We start from the raw sequence: 15,735 nt of genomic DNA on the forward strand, positions 1-15,735 counted from the left end.
GAGTGGGGAAGGCGGGGGGGTGGGGGGGCGGTGACCCCGGCGGAGGGATACCAAGCGAAGTCTCACATTCCCCTTCCTGGTCCCTCGAAGGGATCGGGAGGAGGTCGCAGGCCGCTCGGGGAAGTCGAGCCCGGCAGTGGCGAGGCGGCGCGGGGGGCGGGGTGGGAGGGGAGGGGAGGGGAGGGGAGGGGCGATGTGAGGAGCCGCGAGTAGGCAGCGGGGGGCCTGTCCCGCGGACGAGCACCGTCAGCCCGAGCCGCGGCGGGCAAAGTAGTTCCCGGAGGGTGTTGGAACGGGCGGGGAGGGAAGAAGGCGGCGCGGGCGGAGGCGCACGCCGGGAGCGGTGCTGCGGCTCAGCTGATAATTGAAGGGACCCGAGGAGCCGCCGCCGCCGCCGCTTGGGGGGGGTGGGGGGAGCGAGGAGGAAGTTATTGCCGCGCCACCGAGTCCGGACCGGAGACTTTGGGGCCCAACTAGGTAATTGGGGAGCAGTTCCGAGCGGCGGCGGGGCCAGGCCTGGGTTGGGGGGAGGGGGCTGCGTTGAGGGGTTGAAGGTGGGGGGGGTGGCGGCGGCGGGGAGGAGCTGGAACAGAAAGTCCCAGGAAGCCCGGTTGTGTCATCGCCGCGATTAGGGACCCCCCCGCCCCCCACAGGGCCTGTTCCCAGCGGCGGCGGTGGCGGGTCCTCGGAAGGACCGGGCCAGGGGTTGACGGGTTAGGAGCTCGAGGGAGAGAGACCGGGGCTGGGCGGGAGCCGGGGGGTGGGGGGGCGAGGGGGGCGGGGCGCTGGGTGGCCCCCCCCGCCAACCATGAGGAGGGCCCCTTCACGGAACCCGGGGGGTAAAGGCGTGCGGGGTCTGGGGGAGCCCGGCGGGTGTCTTGTGTGTGTGTGTGGGGGGGGGGCCGGAAGTGGGCTTTGGAGCTTGGAGGGCGTCTAGGAAGACAGAAAGTGGGGGGCCGGAAGTGCAGGTGGGGTGTGAAAGACGGCCAGGGTTCCCCGGAAATGGGATGGGGGGCCCGGAAATCGGGAGAGGGGAGGCTCCAGGGCCAGGGAACGGCCCGGAAATGGAAACTAGGGAGCAGCTCGAGTGACAACAGTTGTGGGAAGCGAGGGTCAGAGGAGGGAGCGGCCGGAGTGACTTTTAGACCGCAGTAAGAGGTTTCCTGCGGACGGTGGGGGGGAGACGGTTGAGGGCGGGCGAGGCCTCAGACGGGGGGTCTGCGCGGGGCAGTTGTTTTTTCAGCCCCTGGGAAGTTGACGCTTGACGGAGAGGGGACGCCGAGAGAGGACGCGGGGAGGGCGGGGGGGGGGGTGGTGGGCGGAGCGGCGTGAAACAGGCCGAGAAACTTGGCCGAGAGGAGCGGAGCATCCTTCCCCATTGATCGGCGAGGAAATTGGGGGTGGGGGTGGGGTTAGGACCTGTGGGGAGGGAGGTGGACCGGTTGTCACTTCTGTCGTATTAGTATTCAGAGCGAGTCAGGCGATTAATTTATTTATATGTGGATTACATAAAACCTATTATAACGTCTGTCCGTTCAGTTCACCCTCTCTCCATCCTCCTCCACAGTGAGTGGGTTTCCAGTTGTGGAACAAGTTAGAGGGGAGTGCAGATAACGGAGGTGATAGCGTCCCCCATCCTGTCCTTTCTCCGTGTCGCCATCCTCAGAAATAGCGAAATCTTTTCATTTGTTGGAGGAAGGGGAAAAAAAGAAAGATTTAAACACACAGGCAAATCGTGGCTGGAAGTCGAAGGACGCTTAGACATTTGAACTCCTGCGGGGAGCACAGGGGGACGAGAGGGAATTGGGTGCCCCGTGTGGCGAGGAGAGGACGGAAGGGGCTGCTCCTAAACCCTTAAGACAGATTTGTTTTTGATAATGCCGTTTTTTTTTGTTGTTTTTTACTTTGTCTGGGGGGGAGGTTTAGCTTAAGCCTGGTATCTGGTGGTGGGTATGGTTTAATTGCTTCGTCAGGTAATTGGGGGGGACAGAATGTGTCAGGGGGAACGTTGGTGTGTGTGGAATGGGGGGCGGGGTGGGGGGGCGTTTAGTGGCGCAGTGGGCCTGTTTCCAGTGGATGTCTAACTGCTCCCCTGCTGTCTCCCTTCCTCGTCGGCCTTCCCCGGTCTTGCCTGGGCTGCCAGATCACCCGATCCCCGGGCTTTCCTTGGTTTTGTAGGCCCTTCTCTGGTGTGTTGTTGAACTTTTTACTCCTCTCCAGTATCTAGCTATTTTTGGCGTTTCATTTGTTAAAAAGACCCTGCAAGTTGAGGCTCATAATCTCCTCTCTAAAAAGCAAAGCAAAACAAAAAAAATACGGGATAGAAACTTAAAAGAGCTATTGAGTGGGGTAAAAAACCGACGTTCATAGACGTTTATAGATGCCTATATATGAAGCCTGTCGCATTTACTGGGGAGTGGGGTAGGAGGGACAGTAGTTAGGGTTATGGAGTGGAATTACCAGAGGTTTAGAAACAGTACATGGCAGAGGGTTTTATTGAGGCCTTTTTTTTTTTTTCATACATAGAGCATGTAAAGAACTCAGTATTAAGTGTGGATTTTAGAGTCAACACATTTCTAACACATTTCTAATTGTTTTAGAAACTTCCTGCTCTACGTTCAGCCTCAGAAGTACTGAACTCGTGTGGCTTTTATATCATCTTTGTGAAATTGTTTGGGGAGTTTTTATTTCATTTATTTGAAGTTGAGAGAGAGAGCACATTAAAATGGCTGAGGGTTGTGGGCTTTGTCCACATCACCCTTTCGATGAATGTGCCAATATCCATAAGAATTGAAGAACCGTAATTAAGATTATTCTGGTGGCTCAGAGACTTGGGTTCAGTCCGTGGGTGGAGAAGATTCCCTGAGGAAAGAAATGGCAACCCACTCCCGTATCTCTTGCCTGGGGAATCCCATGGACAGAGGAGCCTGACAGGCTAAGGTGGTCTATGGGGTCACAAGAGTACTTAGCGTCTAAACAAGAACAACAATTAAGATTATCACTGCTTCCGTTTAATTCCCAGTTTTTCAGGAGTTTGAGCGGTTTTTAAGTCTGCTCAGCTGACATTTACTGTTTTGTGTCTGTGAACAGGCATTTTACTTTTCATTTACTTTCTTAAAGTTAGAACATGTTGGTAGTTAGAATTTCTGAAGGTGCCAAACAAAATTATTTTTTGCAGTGGAGAAGAGGATGCTTGGTCAGGATAAAAGCAGTGCTTTCATGTAGCAAAGTAAATTTGAAGTAATGTTTACTTTTCCATTCTAACTTTTGAGATTAGTGCATTTTTATCTGGCTGTGGTTGTATGATCCTGTCTGAGGTCATCATCCTAGCGAAGAAGACACATGCTGGCCTAGGAATTCATAACACTGCCAGTTAGTAGCTGTGTGACCTTGAGTTATTCTCTGACCCTATCTGATCTCCATTTGTTTTAATGTGTAAAATGGGAATGGATAGTCCGTCTCTTTCCTACTGGCTGATTGTGAGATCCAGTGGATATAATGGCTGAGAAGAAATACAAACTGCTAAATAAGTATAAGACAATTGTTATTCGCTTTAGAAAATTATCTATTTTCAGGTAATTACAAAACTTTCATCAGTTGCAGTGGTGGAAAGTTGTCAGTGTAAGGTGGCTTGGAGATAGGAAGTTACAGTACTTTATAATATGAAATTGCTGCTTAATTGGTAGTGGAATTTGGACCCCGATTGTTATGTTACTTTTCTTTTTTTTGCAGCGATATGCTTGTTCACCATACCTTGTTAATTCTGCTGAGAGAAAGTTCAGGCAGATTGCTTTGTGTTTTTATTGTGGAAAAAATTTGTTCCTGTTCTGGTTCGTGGCTTTTATGAAATTGATTTTCTAATATCAGAGACTACAATTAAGGATGGAGAAGGAAATGGCAACCCACTCCAGTATTCTTGACTGGAAAATCCCATGGGATCTCAAGAGTCAGACACGACTTAGCAGCTAAGCGACCACCACAATTAAGAAAAAGTATTTCAGAATCTTGGTCTGGTTTCTGTTACAGAATCTGCGAGAGTTTTTGTTTTTTAATTCTTTAAAGGGAATGTGGGTAGGAATCTTTTTGAACAAACTGATACCAATTGCTCATTTATTTTTTGCATGTTTGCTGAGGTAATTGGATGAACTCAAATTGAAAAAGTAACCTGCTTGTTGCTTTTCATCTTCAGGTTCTTGATCTGCCAGCCTGACGTTTTCGTTCTTTTGAGTCATTTTAGGTTCACCTCAACTCACAAGTACTTACTCAAAAATTTCTACCCGATGATCTTTCCTTTTTATTTCTTTGTTATCTATATATGCTTCATTTGGGGATTAAGGTGCTAGGTTTGTTGACAAGCATTGCTTTTGTTTCCCTGACTGGATTATGGGCTTCCTGAGGGCAAGGATTATCTCAGTGTCCTTGAGTTTTGCCTGAAGGTGTACTCATAAACCTGATGCAGCTATGCAGCCAGTCTTCCTACTTGGAAAGTTTCTTGGCTTCAACAAGTCTCTCGGGGGGCTGTCTGGTTCAGTACTCAGCCTCTCACATCTTCCTGACTGCTGTGCCATTAGAGTTCCTTGGATAGGGTGGAAGGGTAAGAATTTCGTGAATATTCAGTTCAGTTCAGTTCAGTCGCTCAGTCCTGTCCGACTCTTTACAACCCCATGAATCGCAGCACACCAGGCCTCCCTGTCCATCACCAACTCCCAGAGTTCACTCAAACTCAAGTCCATCGAGTCAGTAATGCCATCCAGCCATCTCATCCTCGGTTGTCCCCTTCTCCGCCTGCCCCCAATCCCTCCCAGCATCAGAGTCTTTTCCAATGAGTCAACTCTTCGCATGAGGTGGCCAAAGTACTGGAGTTTCAGCTTTAGCATCATTCCTTCCAAGGAAATCCCAGGGTTGATCTCCTTCAGAATGGACTGGTTGGATCTCCTTGCAGTCCAAGGGACTCTCAAGAGTCTTTTCCAGCGCCACAGTTCAAAATCATCAATTCTTCAGCACTCAGCTTTCTTCACAGTCCAACTCTCACATCCATATATGACCACAGGAGAAACCATAGCCTTGACTAGATGGACCTTTGTTGGCAAAGTAATGTCTCTGCTTTTGAATATGCTATCTAGGTTGGTCATAAATTTTCTTCCAAGGAGTAAGCGTCTTTTAATTTCATGGCTGCAGTCACCATCTGCAGTGGTTTTGGAGCCTAAAAAAATAAAGTCTGACACTGTTTCTCTCCATCTATTTCCCATGGAGTGATGGGACTGGATGCCATGATCTTCGTTTTCTGAATGTTGAGCTTTAAGCCAACTTTTTCACTCTCCTCTTTTACTTTCATCAAGAGGCTTTTTAGCTCCTCTTCACTTTCTGCCATAAGGGTGGTGTCATCTGCATATCTGAGGTTATTGATATTTCTCCCGGCAATCTTGATTCCAGCTTGTGTTTCTTCTAGTCCAGCGTTTCTCATGATGTACTCTGCATAGAAGTTAAATAAGCAGGGTGACAATATACATAGCCTTGACGTACTCCTTTTCGTATTTGGAACCAGTCTGTTGTTCCATGTCCAGTTCTAACTGTTGCTTCCTGGCCTGCATACAGATTTCTCAAGAGGCAGGTCAGGTGGTCTGGTATTCCCATCTCTTTCAGAATTTTCCACAGTTTATTGTGATCCACACAGTCAAAGGCTTTGGCATAGTCAATAAAGCAGAAATAGGTGTTTTTCTGGAGCTCTCTTGCTTTTTCCGTGATCCAATGGATGTTGGCAATTTGATCTCTGGTTCCTCTGCCTTTTCTAAAACCAGCTTGAACATCAGGAAGTTCACGGTTCATGTATTGCTGAAGCCTAGCTTGGAGAATTTTGAGCATTTCTTTACTAGCATGTGAGATGAGTGCAATTGTGTGGTAGTTTGAACATTCTTTGGCATTGCCTTTTTTTGGGATTGGAATGAAAACTGACCTTTTCGAGTCCTGTGGCCACTGCTGAGTTTTCCAAATTTCCTGGCATATTGAGTGCAGCACTTTGACAGCATCATCTTTCAGGATTTGAAATAGCTCTACTTGAATTCCATCATCTCCACTAGCTTTGTTCGTAGTGATGCTTTCTAAGGCCCACTTGACTTCACATTCCAAGATGTCTGGTTCTAGATGAGTGATCACACCATCGTGATTATCCAGGTCGTGAAGATCCTTTTTGTACAGTTCTTCTGTGTATTCTTGCCACCTCTTCTTAATATCTTCTGCTTCTGTTAGGTCCATACCATTTCTGTCCTTTATCGAGCCCATCTTTGCATGAAATGTTGCCTTGATAGCTCTAATTTTCTTGCAGAGATCTCTAGTCTTTCCCATTCTGTCGTTTTCCTCTATTTCTTTGAACATTATTTAATATTATATAAGACATATAATTTGTAGGTTGTTAAATAATCTTGGTGCTTTTAGCTCTTAACATGTAATGTTAGCTTTACATTTGTGGTTTTTTTTTATTTTTTAGGTGTCTGGGTATAGTTTAGACAGCTATGCTATAGAGATTTCTTAAAGACATAGTTCAGCTCAGTCCTGTCTGACTCTTTGTGACCCCATGAATCGCAGCACGCCAGGCCTCCCTGTCCATCACCAACTCCCGGAGTTCACTCAAACTCAAGTCCATCGAGTTGGTGGTGCCATCCAGCCATCTCATCCTCTGTCGTCCCCTTCTCCGCCTGCCCCCAACCCCTCCCAGCATCAGTCTTTTCCAACGAGTCAACTCTTCGCATGAGGTGGCCAAAGTACTGGAGTTTCAGCTTTAGCATCATTCCTTCCAAAGAAATCCCAGGGTTGATCTCCTTCAGAATGGACTGGTTGGATCTCCTTGCAGTCCAAGGGACTCTCAAGAGTCTTCTCCAACACCACAGTTCAAAAGCATCAATTCTTCAGCACTCAGCCTTCTTCACAGTCCAACTCTCACATCCATACGTGACTACTGGAAAAACCATAGCCTTGACTAGACGGACCTTTGTTGGCAAAGTAATGTCTCTGCTTTTGAATATGCTGTCTAGGTTGGTCATCACTTTTCTTCCAAGGAGTAAGCGTCTTTTAATTTCATGGCTGCAGTCACCATCTGCAGTAATTTTGGAACCCCCCAAAATAAAATCTGACACTGTTTCCACTGTTTTCCCATCTATTTCCCATGAAATAAACCCCTGAAGTGAAGTGAAGTGAAGTTGCTCGGTTGTATCTGACTCTTTGTGACCCCATGGACTGTAGCCTACCAGACTCCTCCCTCCATGGGATTCTCCAGGCAAGAGTACTGGAGTGGGTTGCCAATTTCCTTCTCCAGGGGATCTTCCTGACCCAGGGATTGAACCCCGGGTCTCCCACATTCCAGGCGGATGTTTTAACGTCTAAGCCACCAGGGAAGCCTGTGAAATAAACCCCTGCTGGTGCTGTTGCTAAGTCACTTCAGTCGTGTCCGACTCTGTGCGACCCCAGAGACAGTAGGCCACTAGGCCCCTCTATCCATGGAATTTTCCAGGCAAGAGTACTGGAGTGGGTTGCAATTGCCTTCTCCAGAAATAAACCCCTAGCCCCTAGCAAATTATTGTTTAGTTTCTACCCAGTCTACCAGATTTCTCTGTATACAGTGGGTGCTTGCTGTTATTTATGGTAAATAGATCTGTATACTAATATTGAGCCAGTCTTTTGATTTGTATTTAAGTAGAACTTGGCTAATGTCCTGGATTTTTACAAATGCAGTTCTTTAATAAAATCCCCAATTTATTGCTAGTTTCAGGGTATGGGCAAAAGAAGTTGTTTTCTAGACTGAAATAAGTCTGCTAGATAGTTTTTCTCCTAGGACTTTTAGATCTTTTTTTGTAATTCTTGTAGATTCAGGAAACCGGATTGGCCAGAAGAAAAAGCTACTCGAGTAGTCCATTATTTAGACTTAACCCATTTTGTCTTGTGGAGAAGGCGATGGCACCCCACTCCAGTACTTTTGCCTGGAAAATCCTGTGGATGGGGGAACCTGGTAGGCTGCACTCCATGGGGTCGCAAAGAGTCAGACATGACTGAGCAACTTCACTTTGACTTTTCACTTTCATGTATTGGAGAAGGAAATGGCAACCCACTGCAGTGTTGTTGCCTGGAGAATCCTACAGGGATGGGGAGCCTGGTGGTCTGCCGTCTATGGGGTCTCACAGAGTTGGACACGATTGAAGTGACTTAGCAGCAGCAGCAGCAGCATTTTGTCTTGAGTGTGCCAAGAAGCTGTTAATAGTTTTGGAATTAATGCTTGATTTAAAAAGTCATTCTAGGTGCCTAGAGTTAAAAAGCTGCCTGTTGCTCTGATCTCTCATTAAGGAACAGTGCTGTTCAAGTGGGTATCTGATTTGAAGGTAGAAGACTTGGGTTTCAGTTTTGGCAATACGTTTTCTGTGTTTGTGACCTTGGCAAATAATACAACCTTTGTGAACTTCAAGTGCTTAATCTGAAAAAAGTGGTCATGGCCACCGTGTCAGTGCTAGGCACCGTATTCAGGAGATGAGGCTACAAAGATGGATTGGAACATGGCCCTTATTCCCCGGGTTCATCTCTGCATTGATCACTACTGCCTGATTTATTTACACTGTTCTACCTAGAACATAGTTTTATAATGTATGTAGGTGTTCTATTTGAAGATACTTGAGTATAGAATAGTATTCCTTAGTAGATTATGAATTTCTTGAAGTTAGTCTTTGCCCTTTTATCCATAGAAGCAAGCGCGGGGCCTGTCCCATAGTAAAGATTCTTTTAACCTTGAAGGAATAAGTTGTGAGAATAAGATTCTGAAAGTGAAAATATTTTGTAATGGTTTAATGTAATGCCCTATTTGATTTGTTTTGATAAGCATTTTGGATCTCCATTTTGCTAACAAGGTTTTGGGAGTTTTCTTTAATCTCTTGATATATATTTTAGAGACTGCAAGTTGAATCATATTAAAAAAATAAGGGCAAGCCACTTCACATTATTTAATTATTCATTATTTGCATGAAATAGTTGATCATTTAAATGCTTCATTGAGGACTTACGTTTTGTGACTGCATATTTAAGTACAGAACTGAATTTTACACATCATTTTAGTTCTGTTTCTTTTTAGAAAGTATATATTTATTTCTATAAATATGTTATTACCTATACATGGATTTTTGAATTATTTATTATTTGTAAGCTGAAGTGTCTATCAGCAAGCCTTCAAGACTTGAAATTATAGCATTTTAATGTGTGTTTTAATCGCTTGTTGGCTTCATAACCAGTGAATGAGTTCCACCCTGACTTTACAACTCCTACTCATTCCACCCATGGGCAGCGTTCTGAATAAATAGATGGACATTGTGTTGTGTCTTAAAAGTGAAAGTGAAGTCACTCAGTCGTGTCTGTCTCTTTGTGACCCCATGGCCTGTAGCCTACCAGGCTTCTCCGTCCATGGGATTTTCCAGGCTAGAGTACTGGAGTGGGGTGCCATTTCCTTCTCCAGGGGATCTTCCCAACCCAGGGATTGAACCCAGGTCTCCCGCATTGTAGGCATATGCTTTACCCTCTGAGCCACCAGGTCTTAAGGTCACATTAACTCATCTTCAAGTCCTCATACTGGTAAACATGTGTGATGCCCTGAAAACCCAAAGTGAGTTTGTATGGATAACCTGTTTGAAGTTCACTGTTGAGTTGTAATATAAGCTGCTTTGTGTCCTTAGAGACCAGGCTCATGGAGATCATATGAAGGGGCCTTCCCCAATCTCCCTTATCTTAAAACTTCAGTGCTTGTGCTTGCCTTGTAAACAGCAAATGTGTGAAAATGCTATAATTTCTGCTGTGGCCCCAGTATTTTATAATCTTGTTTTGCACTCTTGGCTGCAGGCTGTCAGAGGAGCTGCCTCTTCCTCTCTGAAAACACCCAGGAGCTTCATTCGTGCAGTGGCTTTGATTGTCTGTCCACTTGGATTAGTACCTTTCCCCAACCTGGTATCTCTGTAGCTGCGTACACTCTTAACTTTCTTTCAGTAGCTCCTGTTAAGATTTTCAGTCTTCACTCTTCTGCTCCCTTCTGCAGCATTTGTTTCACTGATGGCTTCTACAGTCTTACTAGTTTTCTTTATGAGATCTTTGGCTTCTTGAGTAGAGGTTTCATTCTTCTTTCCTCACAGAGGCTGGCACAGGTCTCCATATGATGTATCGTACATGGTAGATGGCGGTGGTAGAATTCGTTGTGGTGACACATTAAAGAACTATATTGTGAAATAATAGTATTGACATAGTCTACTGTTAGCTTGGGCTTCCCAGGTGACACAACAGTAAAGAATCCACCTGCCAGTGCAGGAGATAAGGGTTCGATCCCTGGGTTGGGAAGATCCCCTGGAGTAGGAAATGGCAGCTGACTCCAGTATTCTTGCCTGGAAAATTCCATGGACAGAAGAGCTTGGTGGGCTACAGTCCAGGGGTTTGCAAAAAGTCTGACAGGACTGAGTGACTGATGATGCATGCACATGCTGTCAACTTGCTTATTTTATTGGCAGCTTGGAGAGTCTTAGTTCCCCAATCTGGGATTGAACCTGGGCCCTCAGCATTGAAAGTGCAAAGTCCTGACCACTGAACTGCTGAGGAATTCCCTCAACTTGCTTATTTTTAGTTTTTCAGGGTTTGGTAGCTGAAGGTATGATCCTAGAATGTAAATTTTTCAGAATTAGGCTCATTAAAATTAGCTGCTTAAGGGATTGCTAAAGTTCTAGACTGTTTTAGTGACTTGGATACCCCAGGTTTAGCATTTGGGGATTATGGTTATTAGTAGATAAAAGTTTGTCAGTTCATGTTTTATCAGGTGCTTACTGTGCACCATAGGGCTGTGCTGGGGAATTACAAAAGGGATTTAAGATGTAGTTTTTGTCTTCCGAGTTTCGTTATGTTTCTTTTAGTTGGTAATCAAACTGACTTGATAACTATGTATAATTAGCATAGAGAGGTATTTGGTAGATATTCTAAATGCAGGTGTTCTGCATTTAGAAAACTTGATAGGAGAATCTAAATTAAGAAACAGATGAATTAGGGCATGCTTTTTTGACCTTGCTGAATAAATTGTTGGAAGTGCCTCCATTGCACAAATATTTCATCAGCAACAAACGCGTGTGCATTTCTGGTTCCATATAAGGTCTGCCCTCTTGTAGAGTGCTGAGGAGAAACAAGATTTATAAAATGAGATCTTTTATTTCAGAATATACTAATATTGCAGATGAGTTCAGACTATGTCAAAAGAACACAACATATAACATCATACATATTTGTTTTTAAGTGCAAAGGTGAGTTTTATATAGCGAATACTCAAGTTTAGAGAGAGATTGAAGTTATCGAGGAAGACTTTATGAACAGAGGAGGGGCTTGAGCTGGCCCTGATACTTTGATAGGTGTAGGAGGGTGGGGAGCTTAAAAGTGGAGTTGACAAGGATCTAATGGTAAGGTAAACTGGCCCTCTGAAGGGGAGGGTCCACATTTATGAAATTTGGGCTGAGATTATTGAGGTTCTGAAATGGGAGATTAAGAAATTCAGTATAACAAATAGACATGTTGAAGTTGTGGTTGATAGATGAATAGGCAGTGACAACATGAAAAAAATGTACAAAAATATTTAATTTGTAAATGAACTGAAAGGAAAACTAAAAGTGTTTTCAGATCTTACTTATCTGTTTATGAAATTGCTTCCTTTCCAGGGCTGCATATAAGGGTCTTTGTGGTAAGTTTTGAGGCAATAGAAGCAGTGGAGGTAAAGCTTATTTCTTGTTCAGTTTCCCTACTTGATTAAGAAGTTTTGTTCAGTAGGCAGGAGCTGGTATCTAAATGATTCCCACTGCCCCTCTGTTCAGTCACAGAATTCTTCCTTTAGTGGAAGCTGGCAATCATCTAATCCTAACACATTCAACTATTGTTTATTCAGAGATTAAAAAAAAAAATCAGTACTGTTTAAGAATACATGTTTCTTCTGAGTTATTTATGAGTTATTTCTGAGTTATTTAAATCAGTCTTATTTATGGGGAACCTTTAGTGTCTACTGCTCTAGAAAACTGTTTAAAACCAAAGTAGATTGTGGTTTTAGTATGTACGTATAAAATCCCTGATAGCTCAGTTGGGAAAGAGTCCACCTACAATGCAGGAGACCCTGTTCCCGATTCCTGAGTTGGGAAGATCTGCTGGAGAAGGGATAGGGTACCTAATCTAGTATTCTCGGACTTCCCTTGTGGCTCAGCTGGTGAAGAATCTGCCTACAGTGCAGGAGACCTGGGTTTGATCCCTGGGTTGGGAAGATCCCCTGGAGAAGGGAAAGGCTACTCACTCCAGTATTCTGGCCTGGAGAATTCCATGGACAGTATAGTCCATGGGGGTTGCAAAGAGTCTGACAGGACTGAGTGACTTTCACTTTCACTTTATGTTTTCAAAGGTGGAATTAATATTACCTAGTTTAATCAAGTGAAATATTTTAGTAAAATATTTCCCTTGCTCTCTGGTTGCTGTCACAGTAGATTATTTGTTGCCCATTTTATTAATACTTTTACAAAAGTACATACAACAGGATTTCAAAAATGGAAAATGAGGTTAGATGTGGCTGAAGGGAAACTAAAGCAAAAGAGAATATTTGGGGGTGTGGCAGCTATAATATTTAGCTTTCTTTAGCAGCTTTTGTTTCTAGCATGTTCTTGTAGACTGATGACTGTAGTTTGAATTAATTTGATCTTTTTCCTTATGCGGGGACAGCAGAGATGCTAGCTGTTATTGCAAATTTATGACTTAAAATAGTATCTGTTAAGGCTGTAGAGGCCAAAATTTGTGGGGTTCTGTGGACTCGAGTTGAAGCATTTGTGAAAATGTCAGTATTTTATTGCTGCAACTGGCAGTAGTGCCTATTTTTCTGCAAGACAGTCCTGTAGCTTCCCAGTTTTTTCGTTTTATCAATCAAGCACATATTTCCATTTCTTTTACTCACCCAGGGAGAGCAGCTTAGTCTCCAAAGGATATTAGACCTGGTCTCTACCAACAGCATTTGGGCTCTTCTCCCAGTAGATGGCAACAAAAATTAGGCTCATTTCTGAGAAGATTGGGTAATTCTTAACTTTGTGATCAGACCTGTTTGCTAGTTATTTCTCAACTCTCATTAGGTATGTTAGTGTTGATTTTTACCTTTTGACCTCAAAATACTTCTGTTACAAAGCTAGACTTAATTGCAGAGTTCATCTTTTCACCCTGCCTTTTGACAAGTTTTGCTCTTCAGTTGCTGCTGTGAGGTAAGACTTGGGGAATTTCAGCCTTTGGTGTGGCACTGTAAGGTAATCTGCTGCTGCCTCTTCTAACCAGCTAGTATTACTTTCAGCTGCCTGCATGTTAGGCCATGCCATCTTTTTTTCCAGATGTCTTCTCATTACACAAACTAAATCCAACTGAGATGAATTACTGGAGATAATAGCCCATCAGATGGGATTTTCGTTGTAGCATCTCTTTAAGGTGATACTCAGTTTATATTTCTTGCATCAGCTGAGGATTTGGTGAAACTTAATGTTTGCTGGAATAGCTGCTTTTCTTTCTGTTCTGTGAAATGGGCCTTCTGCTTCAGTCATGTGTTTACTTATAATCAGTATATTAATTTGTTACTAAAAATTAAGATGTTTCATAATTATGCAGTTAACTTGAGTTTACTATATTTAGAGAAACTCAAAACTTTTTCAGGATACCTGCTGAATTTACTTAAACATTTAATGCTATAGTAAAGAATTTGGGCTAGTAGGTTCAAGGGAAGAAAATATCTTGGTTTCAGCAACCACTGCATTGAGTGTGTGTGTGTGTATTGATCTTTTAAAGGTATTTCTTGTGTGTGTGCGTATTGATCTTTTAAAGGTATTTCTTGGGCTTCCCTGATAGCTCAGTTGGTAAAGAATCTGCCTGCAAATTCAGGAGACCCTGGTTTGATTCCTGGGTCAGGAAGATCCCCTGGAGAAAGGGATAGGCTACCCATTCCAGTATTCTTGGGCTTCCCTTGTGGCTCAGCTGGTAAAGAATCTGCCTGCAATCCGGGAGATGTGGGTTCGATCCCTGGGTTGGGAAGATCCCCTGGGGAAGGGAAAGTCTACCCATTCCAGTATTCTGACCTGGAGAATTTTGTAGTCCATGGAGTCGCAAGGAGTCAGACATTACTGAGCGACTTTCACACACACAAAGGATTTGGGAAGTTTCCATATTACTTAAAAGAATTTTAAAGTTAGGAGTGGATTAATCCATAGTTCTTTTAACAAATGTGAAATCCAGGACTTAGTAAAACCATTTTTCAAAAAATTTCTGCAATTATTTCTGTTTAAGGGCTATTACTAGCATCATGATACAAGGGAAGAAATTATCTTGGTTTCAGCATCGGCTACATTGACCTTTTTTCTTTGTGTGTGCATTGATCTTTCAAAGTTACTTCTTGAATTGTATTAGCAATATTCTTAAACCTAGAAAACAACCGTTTAAAACATCTCTGTTCTCAGTGAAGTTAGTCTGAAGTTAGCAGTAGAGATACAATTAATGTATGTGAATAATAAGCAAATGATATGTATTTATAAGCAGCTTTGGTCATTATTTCAAGCCTTAGGTTAAGGTTTGGAATTATGAGGATGGACAGATGTGGTCCTTGACCTTGAGTTTATAGTTTTATTAGGAGGGGGGCGGTAAACTCAGGGACAGGATTAATCACAGAAACTCTTACGCCGAATTTTGAGACATTACTCAGATGCCTCATCAGGTGACTAGCTGTTTGGAAAGGAGAATATAGTAAAAATATTACCAAGGAGTTTCTCAGAATAGTTGTTTTAGCTGCATCCGTCCATACTTGCCCACACTGAGTTCAGTTCTTTATTATCTTTGTGATGTGGCTTTCACTGTAAATATGTATAATATAGTCTGATAGTGAGCTAAATCAGTCCAGTAGTGTGGGAGATTAACAGCATAATAATAAAAAAGACTTCATGAATCAGTGTACCAGCAGCTCCCTTCTATTGAATTCGTTCCTTGGTGCACTAATATTTTATGTAGGTTAATGTTAACGGAGTCTCTCGGGATAGGTGGGGAGCTGGGTGGGGTGGAGATGGGCAGGTGAGTGGATGAGCCAGAGAGCTGGGCACTTTAGACAGGGCTGTGTGAGGGTGGGCGAGGCCGTAGCAGAAGAGGGAGTCAGTTTGCAGAAGTGGCAGAGGAGAGTTAAATGCACTAAGTAAGTATAGTTTGCTTTCTATTTTATGAGTTCTTTGCCCCATATTTTTACATGCGGAAGATAGCCATATTCTTACTATGCTTTGCGTATCCCTGGGTTATGCAGTTGGAATAACAGCAAAAATGTAAATATAGTAGAAAATAAGATTAATACCTGTGCATATATTTACATGAACATCTTATTTCTCCTTAAAGTTGGCATTTTTTGGTAACTTTTTATTTTGTATTGGGGTATAGCCGATTAACAAATAACATCATGATAGTTTCAGGTGGACAGCAAAGGGACTCATCCATACCTATACATTTATCTATTCACCCCCAAACTCCCCTCCCATCCAGGCCAAAAGTTGACATTTTTATCATGTAATTTTAATCAGTTTTTACAGAAAATGTTTTTCCATGGCTATGCACATTTATATGTTTTGAAGGAAGTGTCATATAGAAAGATTATGGACTTCAAGGCTAGACACTGTTTAAACAAGGTCCTCATATTCTAGCTGTGTGATC

General features: G+C 43.5%; 1 protein-coding gene across 10 annotated transcripts in view; it reads left to right on the forward strand.

The window, feature by feature from the left end:
• Positions 204 to 15,735, forward strand: part of TRIP12 (thyroid hormone receptor interactor 12) — a 153,377-nt gene continuing 137,845 nt past the window's right edge. For 5 of the 10 annotated variants that reach the window (XM_018058566.1, XM_018058591.1, XM_018058577.1 and 2 more), the window contains exon 1: positions 205 to 477. The gene's annotated coding sequence lies outside the window, so the exon portion shown is untranslated. Of the gene's footprint in view, positions 478 to 1,028; positions 1,152 to 15,735 lie in introns of those variants that run through there. The other 5 variants (XM_018058624.1, XM_018058635.1, XM_018058586.1 and 2 more) reach the window with 4 other exon arrangements.

The sequence above is a fragment of the Capra hircus genome, chromosome 2 (assembly GCF_001704415.2).
Source record: "Capra hircus breed San Clemente chromosome 2, ASM170441v1, whole genome shotgun sequence".
Taxonomy (NCBI): Eukaryota; Metazoa; Chordata; class Mammalia; order Artiodactyla; family Bovidae; genus Capra; species Capra hircus.